Source organism: Crocodylus porosus, unplaced genomic scaffold (assembly GCF_001723895.1).
Source record: "Crocodylus porosus isolate Cpor-Errol unplaced genomic scaffold, CroPor_comp1, whole genome shotgun sequence".
NCBI lineage: Eukaryota > Metazoa > Chordata > Crocodylia > Crocodylidae > Crocodylus > Crocodylus porosus.
The window spans coordinates 48,672,439-48,687,099 of NW_017728906.1; the positions used below are offsets into that span (position 1 = coordinate 48,672,439).

General features: G+C 43.9%; 1 long non-coding RNA gene across 2 annotated transcripts in view; it reads right to left on the reverse strand.

Annotated features, from left to right (window-relative positions):
- Positions 1-2,744: 2,744 nt before the first annotated feature.
- The window catches only part of LOC109305924, a 71,880-nt gene continuing 59,963 nt past the window's right edge, over positions 2,745-14,661 (reverse strand). For both annotated transcript variants that reach the window (XR_002099771.1, XR_002099770.1), the window contains exons 2-4: positions 11,452-11,573; positions 9,264-9,408; positions 2,745-3,599 (exon numbers count right to left, since the gene is read on the reverse strand). This is a non-coding gene — a long non-coding RNA (uncharacterized LOC109305924). The remainder of the gene's footprint in view (positions 3,600-9,263; positions 9,409-11,451; positions 11,574-14,661) is intronic.

The following is a 14,661-nucleotide window of genomic DNA, read 5'->3' on the forward strand; positions in this document are numbered from 1 at the left end:
CTCTCAGTGCATTGTGGTAAAGCTGCTTCATTTGGTAATAATAGTAAGTATCTGTTCTCGGAGGATGACTATGCAACTGGGTGAGACAGGGAGAGAAACACCTAATTTGAGATTCCTGCTGGATCCTGGGCATGGGCAAAGGTGCCACACTCAGCAGTATTAAAGTGTTCAGTGATTTTGTGCATGCCGGTGGAAACCTAGGTACCCTAGGGGACTTTACCAGCAGAAATGTAGGCAGCAGGTGAGCAGGAAGTTTGAGAATCTCAGCAGCACCTAAGCATTAGAAATAAGCTCCTAAGAGCTGTTTCCAAGAGAAAGATGATTGCAAGGCTTCACTGGTAATTAATAAAAAGGGCTGAGATAGGGTAATTAGAACTGATGGCCTTGGAATATAACTACATTGTTAAGGCCATATGCTGCCTATTAACATCCCTCTGAGCAGTGTGCACGCCAGCTCAGGCCGGTCCTCACACGTGCGCAGCTAGATGGCACAAAGCACTGCTCACAGCTGAAGCCTCAGAAAAAACCATGCTGTCCTAATATACAAACTTAATAATCAACAAATTCCTGTCACAGAGGGAGGCCTTGCAAAGCTGACCCATAAAGTAGAAGTTACCGGTGCCTTCTCTTTTCTTCACAAGAGTGAAATCAAAAGGGAAAAAAAAAATTAGGCAAGAGTGCAGTCCTTCTAGATTTGGCCCAGCAGCGATAACTTAACTGTCCCAGAATTCAAGTCCAGGAGGTCACCAGTTTCTAGCACCACAACTGCTCCTGCCCTTTGGGGCTAACTGCTGTTAAAACAAATTGACTAACACCGTGGTATCAGATCTCCCTGGTACATACTTGCTTGCCCAAATTAAAGTGTGAAAGAACAAAGGCCAGAAATATGCTGCAACACAAGCAGGCATAAAGCAGGAGGAAGGAAAGGGGTAGGAGGAAACAAGGTGAACTTTCATGGTTCATTCATGTCACACACACACACACTCAAGGATACTACATATAACATGAGTTTTATAGCCTCCAGAAGCCTTCCTTAATGCATACCTTCTACAAAGCACCAGCTCATTCTGTCATAACTGAATACATACAAAAAAAGTGAATTGCCATTACGGAGAACTACAATACATTTTAACAGGAATAAAATGAATAGGATTTTATACAGCTTTAGCAGGTTCTATGGCAATTACTTCAAAAAACCTATGCCATTTACCAGAGAATGGCAGCATTTCTGAGCCACCCGTTACGTAGGAAAGATATAATTCTCTAGTCAGTTCTGCAGGATGATTAGAAATAATCTTAGAGAGGCTTTCATTCTCAATTAAATTTTATAGGAATTTTCTTTAAGCGCTGTCTTTAAATGCTTAAGTCCTAATAAGTGCTATGTACTGAAAGGCTAGTAGCATTTGCCTAACATGACCCTCCCACAGCTCTGCTGGGAAAGGATTATGCCGACTCATTAAGCCACGTGGCTATAGGTTCCTTATCGCAGGCAAATTCAGCTGGTGAGAATGGCCGGCTAGGGAAAGCGCTGAGGGTACCAGAGGTAGGAGAAAAACCAAAGAAGCTTTACGTTTTTGTGAAACCACAGATACATTTTCCTTATTTTTAAAATATTTCTCTTTTTCCATAAAAAGGTGCTTTTCAGTCCCCATCCCCAGTTAAAAAAAAAAAAAAGATATACCATAAGGAAAATAACTAATTTTAGTTAAAATACACAAACTGAAGACAACAGAAGCAATTTTTTTTAAGCTTCCCATTACAATGATTGTAGGGGGTTGCTGCAACAATAGAAAATAAACATTTCTGAATAAAAAGGTAATTTTTAAGTTGATTGGATCTAAAAAAGGTTAGGAAAAAAAAGTTCAAAGCTCTCCCTCCCCAGTAGGAAACACATTTTATTTGAAAAGGTATTTTCCTGACAGATGTATCTTGGTAACACAAGGTAGGGTCAGATTTTTCCCCTCAGGAAAAAAAACCCTGAAAAATGTTTTATTTTATTGAGAGGAATCACTCTCTGATAGGTCAGTCTGATCCTCAGTGGGGAAACCAAAAGGAAAAAGCAAAAATATTAAAGTAAGTAAGCCTCTTTTCTTCACCAAAATCAATTTTTGACCCAAAAGTTCAAAAATCTGTGAAATATTTCAACTCAAATGAACAATCATCCTTTTTTAATTTTGTTTATAAAACACTTACATTTTGATCAATTCTATCTAGGGCACTTTAGTTAGAATTGTACCGTTGTAATTTTCACTCCCCCAGGACTGAAAGTATAATAAGCATCATCCAAACTCTTAAAAGAGACTCAATCTGCTCCACAAATAAGCTAAGAATTTTAGGTCCCGTGTATTCAAGAAACATTTATCAGTTGCACTGAAATCAAGTACACAGGCATGCTTATAATTCCCCCACAGATGCTAAGGTATGGGCATCAGAAACAAAATGAAGGCAGTGTTTTTGCCACATGTCAGCTGCTCTGTGGTAACAGCTCTTATCCTGCAATAAGCAGAAGCTAAACCATGGCAGTTTAGACCAAAATGAAAGACTGTTAAATTACACCAGGCTAGTTTCCACTGACTGAAGAGTAACAGTATGCGCCTTCAGCTTTCGTGTGAAATATGAATTTTCATTTCTACCTAGGAATACTTTTACAATCTTTGCTCTCTCTTCTGCCTGAAAAAGGGTGCCTGTGCCTGAAAGCTTGCAAATAAAGATTTTTTTTTTTTTTGCAAATATCTAGCTGGTCTAATAAAAGATATCACCTCTGCCAGGAGTTCTGATACAGTATGCACACTGGCAGTTATGCATATCCCACATCAAATTGTTTGCATGTCCATACAGTATTATGCTCCATGTGCTGTTTTGGTGTTTATCTATAACCATTCTCAAGCAAAATAAGCTAAAGTATGAAAGGACACCCTTAGACCATAATAAAAATGTGTGAGTTTATAGTATCAGTTTCAATTCATGTCTTACACTATAACCCCGATAAAAAAACGATGCAAACAAAGATAAGGTTGCACTAATGCAATGATGTATACATATATATAAGCATGTTAGTTGAGTCCAGTGGAAACAAGAGTGAGAAGGTCCCTGATGAAGATCAGATGCGTGGTAATGTGGGCATAGCAAGGTAAGGAGAGGGAACTCATGTCAGCAAAACTAATTATAGACTGCGGGCAATGGAGTCAGTCAAAAAAGCTCAGTCTTCTGGGTGAGTCTGGTATGGAATATGGGGATGTCATACAAGAGACAGAAAATCTCAAGGTTCTGGATGATGAGGTTGCTTCAGGGAAAGCTGAGGCCTTTAAAACCCTAACGTCTGATGGCTAGTGCTGATAGGAGTTGCACCACAGTGATATAATAGAAACCAGCTAGGGGTGGATTATTCTTGAGCAAGACCCCTCACTTTGGCTGCGAGGCAAGAGAGGAAACAAGAAGGCCTCACTACTTCTGCTACCCCAAACACCAGTGCTGCGCTGCTTCAAACATCTGGGAACTTTAAAGTGGCACTTCCATAAGGGTGGTGATCACAGCTGCCGTAGGTTGCAGGAGAGGGAAATCAGCAGAGAAGTGGGGTCTCCAAGCAAATTCTTGTGGCCCTAGGTGGGAGGCAAGGAAAAGTTTACAATGTAATGACAGATCTTAGTAGTGCACCTATTAAGGAAAGTATTCCATTTGCCAAGCCTTAAAATACAGCTGAAAATTCAAGCCTTCCCCTAACTAGATGAGGGGATCTGCCTTTTTGATCTAAGCCTGTATATTTAACAGTTTCCTGAGTATCATTCTTTTGAGCTGCACAAGTCTATGCTTAAAGCTTAAACAAGTAAAAGGGAGTAAGGGAGAATGCTGATACTGACAGGCCGATCGTGCTGATTGGAATGGAAGGTTAAGCAAGCCTGACAAACTTGTTCATCAAATCAGTCACCGAGCCCACACATATTGGATCCCATTAATTCTTAAACCCGTGTGTAACGGGGTTATTGTCATTCCAAATCAATTCATCCAACCACGTGACACTTTCATTTATCTAAACTTGTCGCAACCATCCATCTATTGGTTGCCTGACTCCATTCATTTAAGAAATCTCACCATTCCTGTCATTCTGACTGGAACTTGTTTTCTTGGAGTCTGTGAAGCTTTTTTTGTTGACAAGCAAAATAGCTCCTGGTAGTTTGTACCAATAAATGGCATTAAATTATACACACACACACACACAACGTATATATACATAATACACATGAATTTGGATTGAATTTTATATATGTTATAAAAACAATTTTTAGTGTACATTTACCACATATCTGCCATCTGGCTGAGCTGCATTTGGTGTGTGTTTGGGGCGGTGAGGTGGGCTAAGTCATTTTTTAGCCATGTTTATTTTTCCATGTATTGGCCTTTTGCTCTGGTACAAATTAGAGCAGTCTTGAATATCTAGTGTCTCTGGCCCAGCTGGTTGCCTATAGCTATTAAGTCAGCCTGAGGTCAGATATGTACATGGATGACTGAGCTGTATCCCCTTTCTCCTCGCCTTGTATATAGCATACCTATAGCCTTACATGGGGATCCTGTAGTAGAAGACTGAAGTAGACCTGATCAAAAATTAAACTGAAACTAGCTAATTGTATTAAGGTCACATGTATTCTATAACAAACTCAGGTGTTCCACAAACAATGAGTTATTATTAAGAGTGAGTCCAAGCCTATTAAGGGTAGTCCCATAGTGAAAATGATAGCCTGGGACTAGAGACATGGATTCACCGGGTGTGTTCCACTGATTTCAGGCACCTTTGCAAACCTGATGATTAGTTGCTTTTGGGCTCCTATACATTTGCACACAGGTTGTTGCAACGCGCTGTAATTACAGGGCAATAGAAAAGATGCAATTAATCAAGATTAAATTGAGTCTGCTGGAGCATGGTAATCACCGCACTCCAACAGACTCCAGCATCACATGTACCAGTGTCCCCACACTGAAAAATGGCAGTGGGGTGCTTTAAACTAAAGCTCATTTGACAAGTTTTAGTTCAAAGCACCCCACTGCCATTTCAGCATGGGGACGCTGATACACGTGATGCTCCAGGTGCCTTAATTAGCGCAGCTCTGAGCCATGCAAATTAACAAGCCCTTACCTCCTGCAGCACATCTATGAATGCCCTCTGTGCTTCAGCTCCCCATCTGAAAATCAAGGATAAGTATGCTTCCCTACCTCACAAAGTATTGAAAATAACTATATAAAGATTTGAGGCTCTCACATACTATAAAGTAAACTTGTTTCATAGTTGGTAGGGTCAGAAGGGACATAAGCAGATCATGTAGTCTGACCTCCTGCCATGGGCAGGAAAGGATGCTGGGGTCAAATGACCCCAGCTAGGTGGCTGTCTAGCCTCCTTCTGAAGACCCCCAGGGTAGGAACAAGCACTACTTCCCTTGGAAGTTGGTTCCAGATCCTAGCCACCCTGACTGTGAAGTAGTGCCTCTAGCCTGAATCTACTCTCAGTCAACTTATGGCCGTTGTTCCTTGTTACCCCCGGTAGTGCTCGGGGGAACAGGGACGCTCCCATTGTCTGCTGGTCTCCCTTGGCCAGTTTATAGGCAGCCACTAAATCCCTCCTCAGCCTTCTCTTACGGAGGTTCAGGTCCCATAGCCTCTCCTCGTAGGCTCTGCTCTGCTGCCCCCTGATTATGAAGGTGGCCCTCCTCTGGACCCTCTCCATGTTGTCCACATCCCTCTTGAAGCGCGGCGCCCAGAACTGGACACAGTACTCTAGCTGCGGCCTGACCAGTGCTGCATAGAGGGGGAGGATCACCTCCTTGGACCCGCTCATGATGCAAGGTCCAGAACAGAGCTTGTGGCAAGGTCCAGAACAGGGCTAGGACTTTGCAGCCCATTTTCTGGCCTAGCGGCCCACTACTTGCCCTATCTGAAGGCCTGTAGTCAGTTACTGCCTCACAGCATCTCCCAATGAGTCTTCAGAAGGAATTTATCTATCAGGGCTTATCTTTAAACAAAATAATTTAGTCCCTCAGAGTTTGGTTATCCTATCCAGGGAAAGGTGTTCAACCAGCAAGTAGCCTCAGACTCCTTGCTCTCACCAGGTTTCCAGACAGTTCTTCATCCTGGGCAACTCCCAACTGAATGAAATACTCTTTCTTGCATTCCCACCTCCACAAGCCCTTGCTTGCTAGCCCTATCCAGGAGATTTGAACACCCCATCACAGGACCATGGAAGTACCCAAGATAGACACCTGTCACTGGTCTGGGACTAAAAGCAGTGCCCATTCCAGTGACCATGTGAAATGAGACCCAATCAAACCAGAAAGAATAAATCTTTGCATCACAAAACCCTGTTGCAAAAACCAGTATCTTATTAGTGTACTTATTCAAAAGGCTGAAGACCTGTAGCCCCAGTGGTGTCCTCCACCCCAGAACAAGGCTAGGAATGGTAACAAAAAAAAGTGAGGAAGAACTATCTTCAAAACTCAGAATATCTGACTGAAAACTTAGAACATTAATTACTGCATTCATTCACACCAGCTCTTACACTAGACAGCTGTATTTACACTTTTTCCTTAAACTATTTTGTCCTTAAAATGTATTTTAGTGGCTGTGAAAAGGTGTTGAAATTGTAGTCATAGACAATGAAGTGAGTTCTTAGTCTTCTTGGGTGGCTTCTCCACACACAAGCTTTACCTTGACTTTGAAAAGCCATATGATTTAGGTCCAATTTAGCAGACTTGTGATGGTAAAGAGAGACAGCTAGCAGTGTTAGCCTGAAGTCAAGCAGAAGGTAGGATAGATTTGCACCTTATAGACTAACCAAAGTAAATGAGAGAGGGAAAGCGAGAGAGTAAGAGTGAGAGAGAGCATGAACACACTTTCATGGGCTGAAGCTCACTTCATCAGATGCTGTGAAAGAAATGTGCATAAAGCAGAGTGTAAGAAGGAGAGAAACTTAAATACAGAAGACAAAAGGGGGGCGGGGTTGGGTGCTGGAAGAAGCAAACGAACAAGCGATACACTCACAGGAAAAAGGAGTCACAAAACTAATCCAGGTAATGGGATAAGAATCCATAATCCCCATTTAAAACATACTTAACATAGTCTAGTCTGTGGATGATTTTTCCCCAGTTTCCCATTCAAATCAGCTTGAAAGAAGAGTCAGCTGCCTAAGAAGAGCCACCCTCACATGGCTCCACCTTCAAGAGTGCCCAGGGAGGCTAAAGAGTTCTACCACAGGCCTGTATGTCTTTTTGCAGCCGATGTCAGATGGTCACCCCAACCAAGTGATGTCATATATAAAATTGGTAGAGAAGTGGGTGTTATAAGCCATGTTACTAGGTCCTCCTCCCTCTGCCCCTGCATCTCTCTCTCTCCTTCCCGTCTACCTTTTCTATTCAAATCTGTCTCTCCTTCTTAAACACTGCTTTGTGCGCATCCTTTCACAGCATGACATGAAGTGAGCTTCAGCCCACAACAGCTTGTGCTATAGATATGATCTACTTTGGTTAATTTATAAAGGTGAAAATCTACCCTGCCTTCTACTTGTGATAGTAAAGGGCAAAGTAAACTTAAACATTTCCCCCATTATAATGCAGGGTTATACATTTGGCTTCATGTCAGCTCAAGTTACACTTTAGCTAAGAACCTCTAGGCAATAACCTGTCTCAACACTAGAGGGAAAAGGTCATGTTTGGATCTGGCTTTACTTATGTGTGCTAGCTAAACCCAGCCAAAACCTGATCACTTTTCCTAGTCATGACAATACCTCACAAGTCACATAGACAACATTTTAGCTTTGTGTATACATTGTGTGTACAGCTGACATTTAACCTCTCTGGCAGAAGTTATAAAAACATTTGATAAGTAGGGCCCACATTTATCTGTGACCTCCTTGCTCTCTCAGGCTGTGTCCACATGAGAGTGGATATTTGATTCCCTGGGACAATGAGTAGAAGCACACCTTGTGCCACCACTAGTTGTCCCCATGGAACGCCTGTGCCACGTGCCCTCTGGCACGTAGCAAGTTACCCCAGGTGGGGTAGGAGAGGCAAAGGCCAGCGCTGGGCTTGCCCCAGGAGCCATATCTGAGGTCCTGGGGGCCTCCTGGGGCTGCAGCAGCAGCAATCCTGCCTCTTGGAGCCTGGCCAGCAGCTGGAGCATGACTTCAGCTGGCCAGGCTCTGGTTTTGAGCAGCGCATACTGCCTCTGCATGTGCTATGCTGCTGCTTTTTTTTTTTTTTGGCATGGTTTTTTGACCCCTGGATATCCAGGGGTCAACCCTGCCCCCAGCCTCACACTGCTTCCTTGCAGCATGGAGAACAACTGAATGTACAGTATGTCGTGCCACAGACATGTCTGCAGTGCCACATACTGAACGGCCACATTCGTCTGGACGCGGCCTCAGGCTCCTTGTGAACTTTCTTGTGTCTACTTATTTTATTGCCAAAAGGGTGATATATAGACCCTTTTAAAGGAGTCTGTCTCTCTTCCCTCCCCTCACTCTCCTTGGTTCTTTTCTCCCTCCTTTTTCTGTTACCGTTTTCAGAATTGTGACCTTCAGGGACCATGTAGTTGTGTCATGCTTCAAATGTTGTGATCAAACTTTCCCTGTTTTCCTCCAATAGTTTTCTTTCTCCCCCTATATAAATTTGTGTTGGCTATATCCTAGCTTCTCTTTCTGCCATCATCTTTTGTGAGCACTATGGAATATAGTTCATTACATTTTTTTTTTTTTTTTTTTGGTTAGCAAAGTCCAACACAGATCAATAAATTGCCCTTAGAAGCTTTACTATTTCTTCCAACCATTTCTTGTCCCTTGAATATCTGAAGAATTTCTTATTTACCTTAAGCTTTTATACAATATTTCTTTCATTCTTTATTTTTTGCTTTTCTGGTTATTTTTCACACCCTTCTGACTCTATTCTGTAATCTTACCAGCCTCTCTCAGCACCTGACATTTTATACCTCACATATATCTCTTTCTCATCCTTGATTACTTTCTGCACTTCCATACTCATCCACATTGCCCTATTTTAACTCCTAGTGTATTTATTACTAGGCGGCATATATAACCCTTGGATAGACAGTGATATATGTGTCAACACTTTTCATCTCCTGCCAGCCTCTCTCATGTCCTTTCTGCCCCCAACCCACCTTGTCAATCAAATTCACCCAAGACTTCTTGCATTCTTCTAAACGGTGGCACTTTAGCATCTTTGTTTCCTGCCATTTTAGAAATAACTTGCAAAGCTTTTGCCACTCACCAGACTTGAGCTGCAGTCCGCCTGTATTCCAAATGTGCAACCACTGTGGACATTCGATCTGAGTCTGAACCAACTCTCCTTGAAGTTCTCCCCCGAAACATCCTTTCCTTTTCAGTGTTACACAGTGCTAATAGTAAAATCTTGTCTTGTAGGTAGGAAGACATGAGTGAAAAAAAAATTAACTAAAGGCCAAGTAAGAAGGAACAACAGCAACAACAAAAAGATATAGTTAGGAGCAGGGCTGGACAGCCAAAGTCATGAGATCCAGCCTGCAAGGAGCCAGAGACTCCAGCTAATGCACCATGCCAGGCAGGCAGGCACATGTTGGCCCCATCTGCAGCTTACACCAGGCTCCCAGCTCCTGCCCACATACCAGAAGCAATACCAGGTGGGCTCTGGCATCAGCTGTGGACACTACCAATAGGTTCCCACTGGGGAATGGGGCATTGCCCAGGACTGCAGCTGATGCTCCTGCAGCTCTTTCCCCCCCTTCTTACTGTCAGCCCCTGCTCTCCCTGAGCACATGGAAGTGCAAAACAAATTTGGAAAAAGTGACCTTGAAATAAAAATAGCTGTAGTAATTTGCATATAGTACCCATAGACTTAGTTTGTCCAGAATTGATGCATTTTACATTTTTTGAAACTGCTGCCAGATATTCCATAAATACACTTTTAAGTATCACTTTGGCATCTACTTTTATATAGTACAAACTATGCATGATATTAGTCTAAAGCCAAAAAAAAGCTCATGATGTACCATACAGTTCACTGGGCTGGGTCCCAGCAGAGTCGACAGCATTTCAAGCCATGGTGACCCCACAGCTCAGAACTGGTCAGTATGTGTGTGTATTCCAGATACTGCCCCCACAAAAGAGTCCATGTGCTACTTAGTCCCCCTCATGACTGGAACAGAGTGTTCTTGTCATAAGTCCTGTATGTTTTTGCGATATGAAGTTTTGGTAAAACAAGGATGTTACGGGAGATAAGGGTATTTTTAACAACATTTGTAAATAAACAAATAAATAAGGTTCCCATTGTTTGGGCAATATGAGCCATGTGCTTTATAGTCTTGCTCAGTGTTGACTGCATTTAATCAGTTCATAGCTAGTTTCCATTACTGAGCATATGCTGCTTTTAGCAGCAGTTCAAAGTTAGACAGTAGTATTGCAGTTTCCTTGTATGTGAATGTAAGATGAGGGACTTTTTCCCCTGTGCTGACTGGGTGGGGAAACCTCATCTTATATTTGAATAAATACAGTAATTCAAATAAAAATCTGTTTAAAAGAACTGATTCACAGTAATATGACATTTGAATAAAACAGATTAAACAACTGGAAAACAATTTTTGTAGAAATTATTTAGATTGACTTCTTGCTTTAGGCCAAAGTTCCATGTGAAGATCAATGCTTCAGATTTTAATGAGGCAAAAGATCTTTATGGCTTATTGGGAGTTTATTGTACAGTGATTTCATAATAATGCTGAAATGACACAGTTATAAAAACAAAGTATTACAGCAGCAATTTGGACAGTAGGCCTTTTTGCTATACAGAGCTCTCACTGATATCAAGGGAAGCTCCAGAATTATTCAACTGCAGTGTACAAGAGAGATCACAAAATTATGGAAACAGAGGGTGGAAGAGAGTCTCAAGGTCATCTATATTATGCCCCAGCTCTGAGGCAGGCTTGGCCACCATCCCTGATGGACTGCTGTTTGTTTTAACTGGTCTTTAAAATCTACCACAAAGATCTGAGGATAAGAGTCTGCTTTTATATCTAAGTTATCAGGATTCTACTCCACGTGCAACTCTTATAAAGTCTCTTATCTCAATTACTGGTGAATGTTCCATTGTCCGCTATACAAAATAGCAATTTCTCCTTTTCCTCTCTGATCTCTTCTAAAGAGCCTCTATCCCTCAATATTTACCCAAATTGATTTTTGCATCATATTTTATTTATACCTATTGTGCCTTTGAATTATAAATGAATTATAAATTTTAAAATTGCAACACGCTTCTGATCCCCTCCATGTACCTTTCTTGGCAGTACAATGCACATTTATTTATATAAAACCATCCCAAACACTTCCTCACCAAAGCCTTAAAAAAGCCACTGTTCATCATTTCTTTTTTAATTTCAGGTGCCTTTCATTACTTTTCCAATTGTGCAGATACTGTCTTCCTACTGCACCTGCTTGAGATGATTCTTCTTACCCTCTCATGGGTTCCTTGTAGAAAGTATTCTGTACATGGAGGCACATTCTTTAAACTCTCCCTCACGGCTCCATTGTTCTTGGCCAATGCACTCGAACCCTTTAAATACAAAATTAATTTTAAAGAAATAAATGACTTAATCTCTTTGAATGCTTAAAAGCAAAGTTGGATAAATAGCACGTCAGGGGGTAGGTTGATCGGTTTTTTTAGCACTAATGATTCTGATATCAGCAACATTCCTCTGAGGCCATGTACAGAAAGAAATACACACATTGAAAATGAATATGAAATTACAGATAGTCTGAAATTTCTGGTAAAAAGAAAAGAGCCCTTTAAGGTGCACACATGCACAGAAAGGGATAGACTACTCTAGGAAGTTCAAGATATTCTAAGCCTTTCAGAAAACAGAATAACTTAAGCCTGTAGCCAGTCATCATACCTCAGTCAAAACCCTCCAGCTGTAGTTGTGGCCAATTTCCCCAGGCCTCAGAAGAAGGTGACCTCTTTCCCCCTACCAGAGCAAGTAGCATTCAGGAAAAGAAAAAAAAAAAAAAAAATCTTCCCTCATGCCAAATAATGGGCAGCAAAGCCTTGAGACATAGGATTACCAGATGTCTTCCACACTAGAGAGCTATCTTTATAAATTAGCACGGTAATTCCAAATACATAACTAGATATAGCACACTGACTGGCCAGAACTTCCTGTTTGATCATACTGTACCTAGAAGCAGATCCAGGGGGCCTGTTTGCACTTACCTTTGACTGCATTACATGTGAGCTCTTGGCATGGGGTCTGGCTGGATCCCCTATTTTTGTGCAGATCCAGAGCCCAGGGGATGAGCTCCTTCCCTCCTGCCTCCATGCTGCTAAATTCAGCCTTCCCCTTCCTCCCTTTCCTCACTGAACAGTAGTAGCATTCACCCCCTAAGCTCCAGAACCATTGACTCTGACAGGAGCCCATGCTAACCAGGCAATGAGATCAGATCTCACTGTACATCTATGAGACACCCAAATGAGGAGGCCGCACTTCCCCTTCCCCTATTCCTGGATCAACTACAGGCTATGCCTTCCATAAGCACTAAGCCTGTGTGAATAGGGAAGTATTCGATTTGGATTCAGCCAATTCGGAGGACAGCAATTCGATTTCGATCACTGTCCTGAATCGATACGTCCAAATCTGCTTCAGACGATTCGGCACCAATCTGGAGAGATTTGATGATTTGGATTGGCCAGGGAGAGGCAGGCACAGCTGGGTGGCGGCAGGTTCCCCCGTGCCTGCTTCTCCCTGGGTGGGGGGTGCTGCAGGTGAGTTCCCTATGGCTTCCCGGCCCCACCCACCTAGCCCCAGCCTCCCGGCACTTAAAAAAAAACCCAGAAACAAAAGGTCCACACTCACCGGCTGCAGAAGTGGTGACTGGGGCCTCTGGGTGCTTGTAGCACAGCCCTCCCCCCGTGTGCAGCACGAGGTAGTAGGGGTTAGCAGGGATCACGCTGCATGCTGCCTGGGAGTGGGGGCCACTGGGGCTCAGTGCTGCCAGGCTCCAGCTTACACGTGGAGCCACTGCAGCTCCTAGGAAAAATCGAACAGAGGACTGGGGAATCGAACAGGGGGCTGGGGTAATGTTCAGGTCCCTGAACACTCCCCCAGTTCCCAGTTTGATTCCCCAGGTCCCCGGTCGCCTCCCCCAGCTCTTCCTATAGGCCCCCATATGATGCAGGATGACAGCAGGCTGCAGCTGCCTGCTGGGGATGCAGTTGGCTCTGGGCTATTTCCCCAGCTGGCAGCAGCAACCTACTGAAACCCCATGTGCAGATCCAGGGGCCGCACCCCCCAGGAAGAGCTGGGGGAGTGATCGGAGAGCTGGGGATTGTCCCAGCACCTCCAGCTGACAGGTGGAGCTGCCCCAGCTCCCAGACAGTGCACAGCATCTTGCCAAGCCACGCTGCACCTGTGCCATGGGGCAGCTGCCGCACGGGTGCCGAGGGGAGAACCTGTCCAGGGGCAGAGGGGAGACTGCCACAAGCTCCTAGAGGCCCCGATCACTGCTCCTGCAGCCAGTGAGTGCACGGCTTTTGTTTGTTTGTTTGTTTTTTAAAGTGTTGGGAGGCTGGGGCTGGTCAGGGCAGCCATAGGAGATTCTCCCGCGGCTCCTCCAGCTGTGCCTGCCTCTGCCCCAGTGAGGAGAGCCGCAGGGGCTCTGCCTTGCTCCTGCTTGCCCAGCTGGAGCAGGGGGGTGGATGCAATGCAGGTGCAGCTCACTCTGGGGGGCAGCAGGGCATAGCCCCTGCTCCCAGCGCTGCTGCACCCACGTCAATGCTGGGAGCAGGGGGTGCAGGATGTGGGCATGGCAGCGTTGGGAACAGGGGGCTCTACCCACTTGCCCCCTTCCACCTGGAGCAAGGCGTGCCTGCATCCCACCCTGGCTGGGAAAGTGGCAGCAGGGCAGAGCCCCGACTCCGTGCCTGCATCCCACATGCCCCTGCGCCCCGCCCTGGCTGGGCAGCTTGTCCCAGCCCCAGCCCCAATAACTTCCCTGCCCCACGCCCCTTCCCTCCCCTCTCCCCCCAATCAATTTATCAGGTGGAGGTAGCTGTCAGCTACCTGTTTAGTCTATGGCCAGATCTCCAAATCAGCTAAATCTTTTTCTGAAACTTTTCCGAATAGATTCAGATGCTTCAAATTGTTTCAGAGCTTTTACTTGGTCTCCTGATTCAATTTGGATTCAGAGGTCCAGTCCCTGAATTGGGCCGAATCAAATCAGCTGCTGAAGCTTCGCACAGCCCTAATAAGCACATCCAGTTCAGTCTTAAAGAGATGCAGGTTCCTTGTCACCATGATTTGTTTGGAAGACAGCTTCAAAACTTCATTGCTGTAACAAAGAGATGTTTTATAACTTCCAATATAAATGTATCTGTAGCCAGTTAATAAGCATTTGGTCTTGTGCCACTGCTTTTTAGCCCAAAAAGCTCTTTACCTTCCCTTGTACAGAGAGCTCATATCCTCTCTCAAACTCTAATTTACTAAACTAAACAGACTAAGCTCCTTTAATCTTGCATCAGAAAGAGTCTTCATCCCCTTAAACATCTCTTTGGCCCTTTTTTGAACTTGTGCTATTTTAAGTTTGGGCTTTGTTTTAACATTGGTGACCAAAACTGCACGTAGCATTCTACATGGAGTCTTAACCAG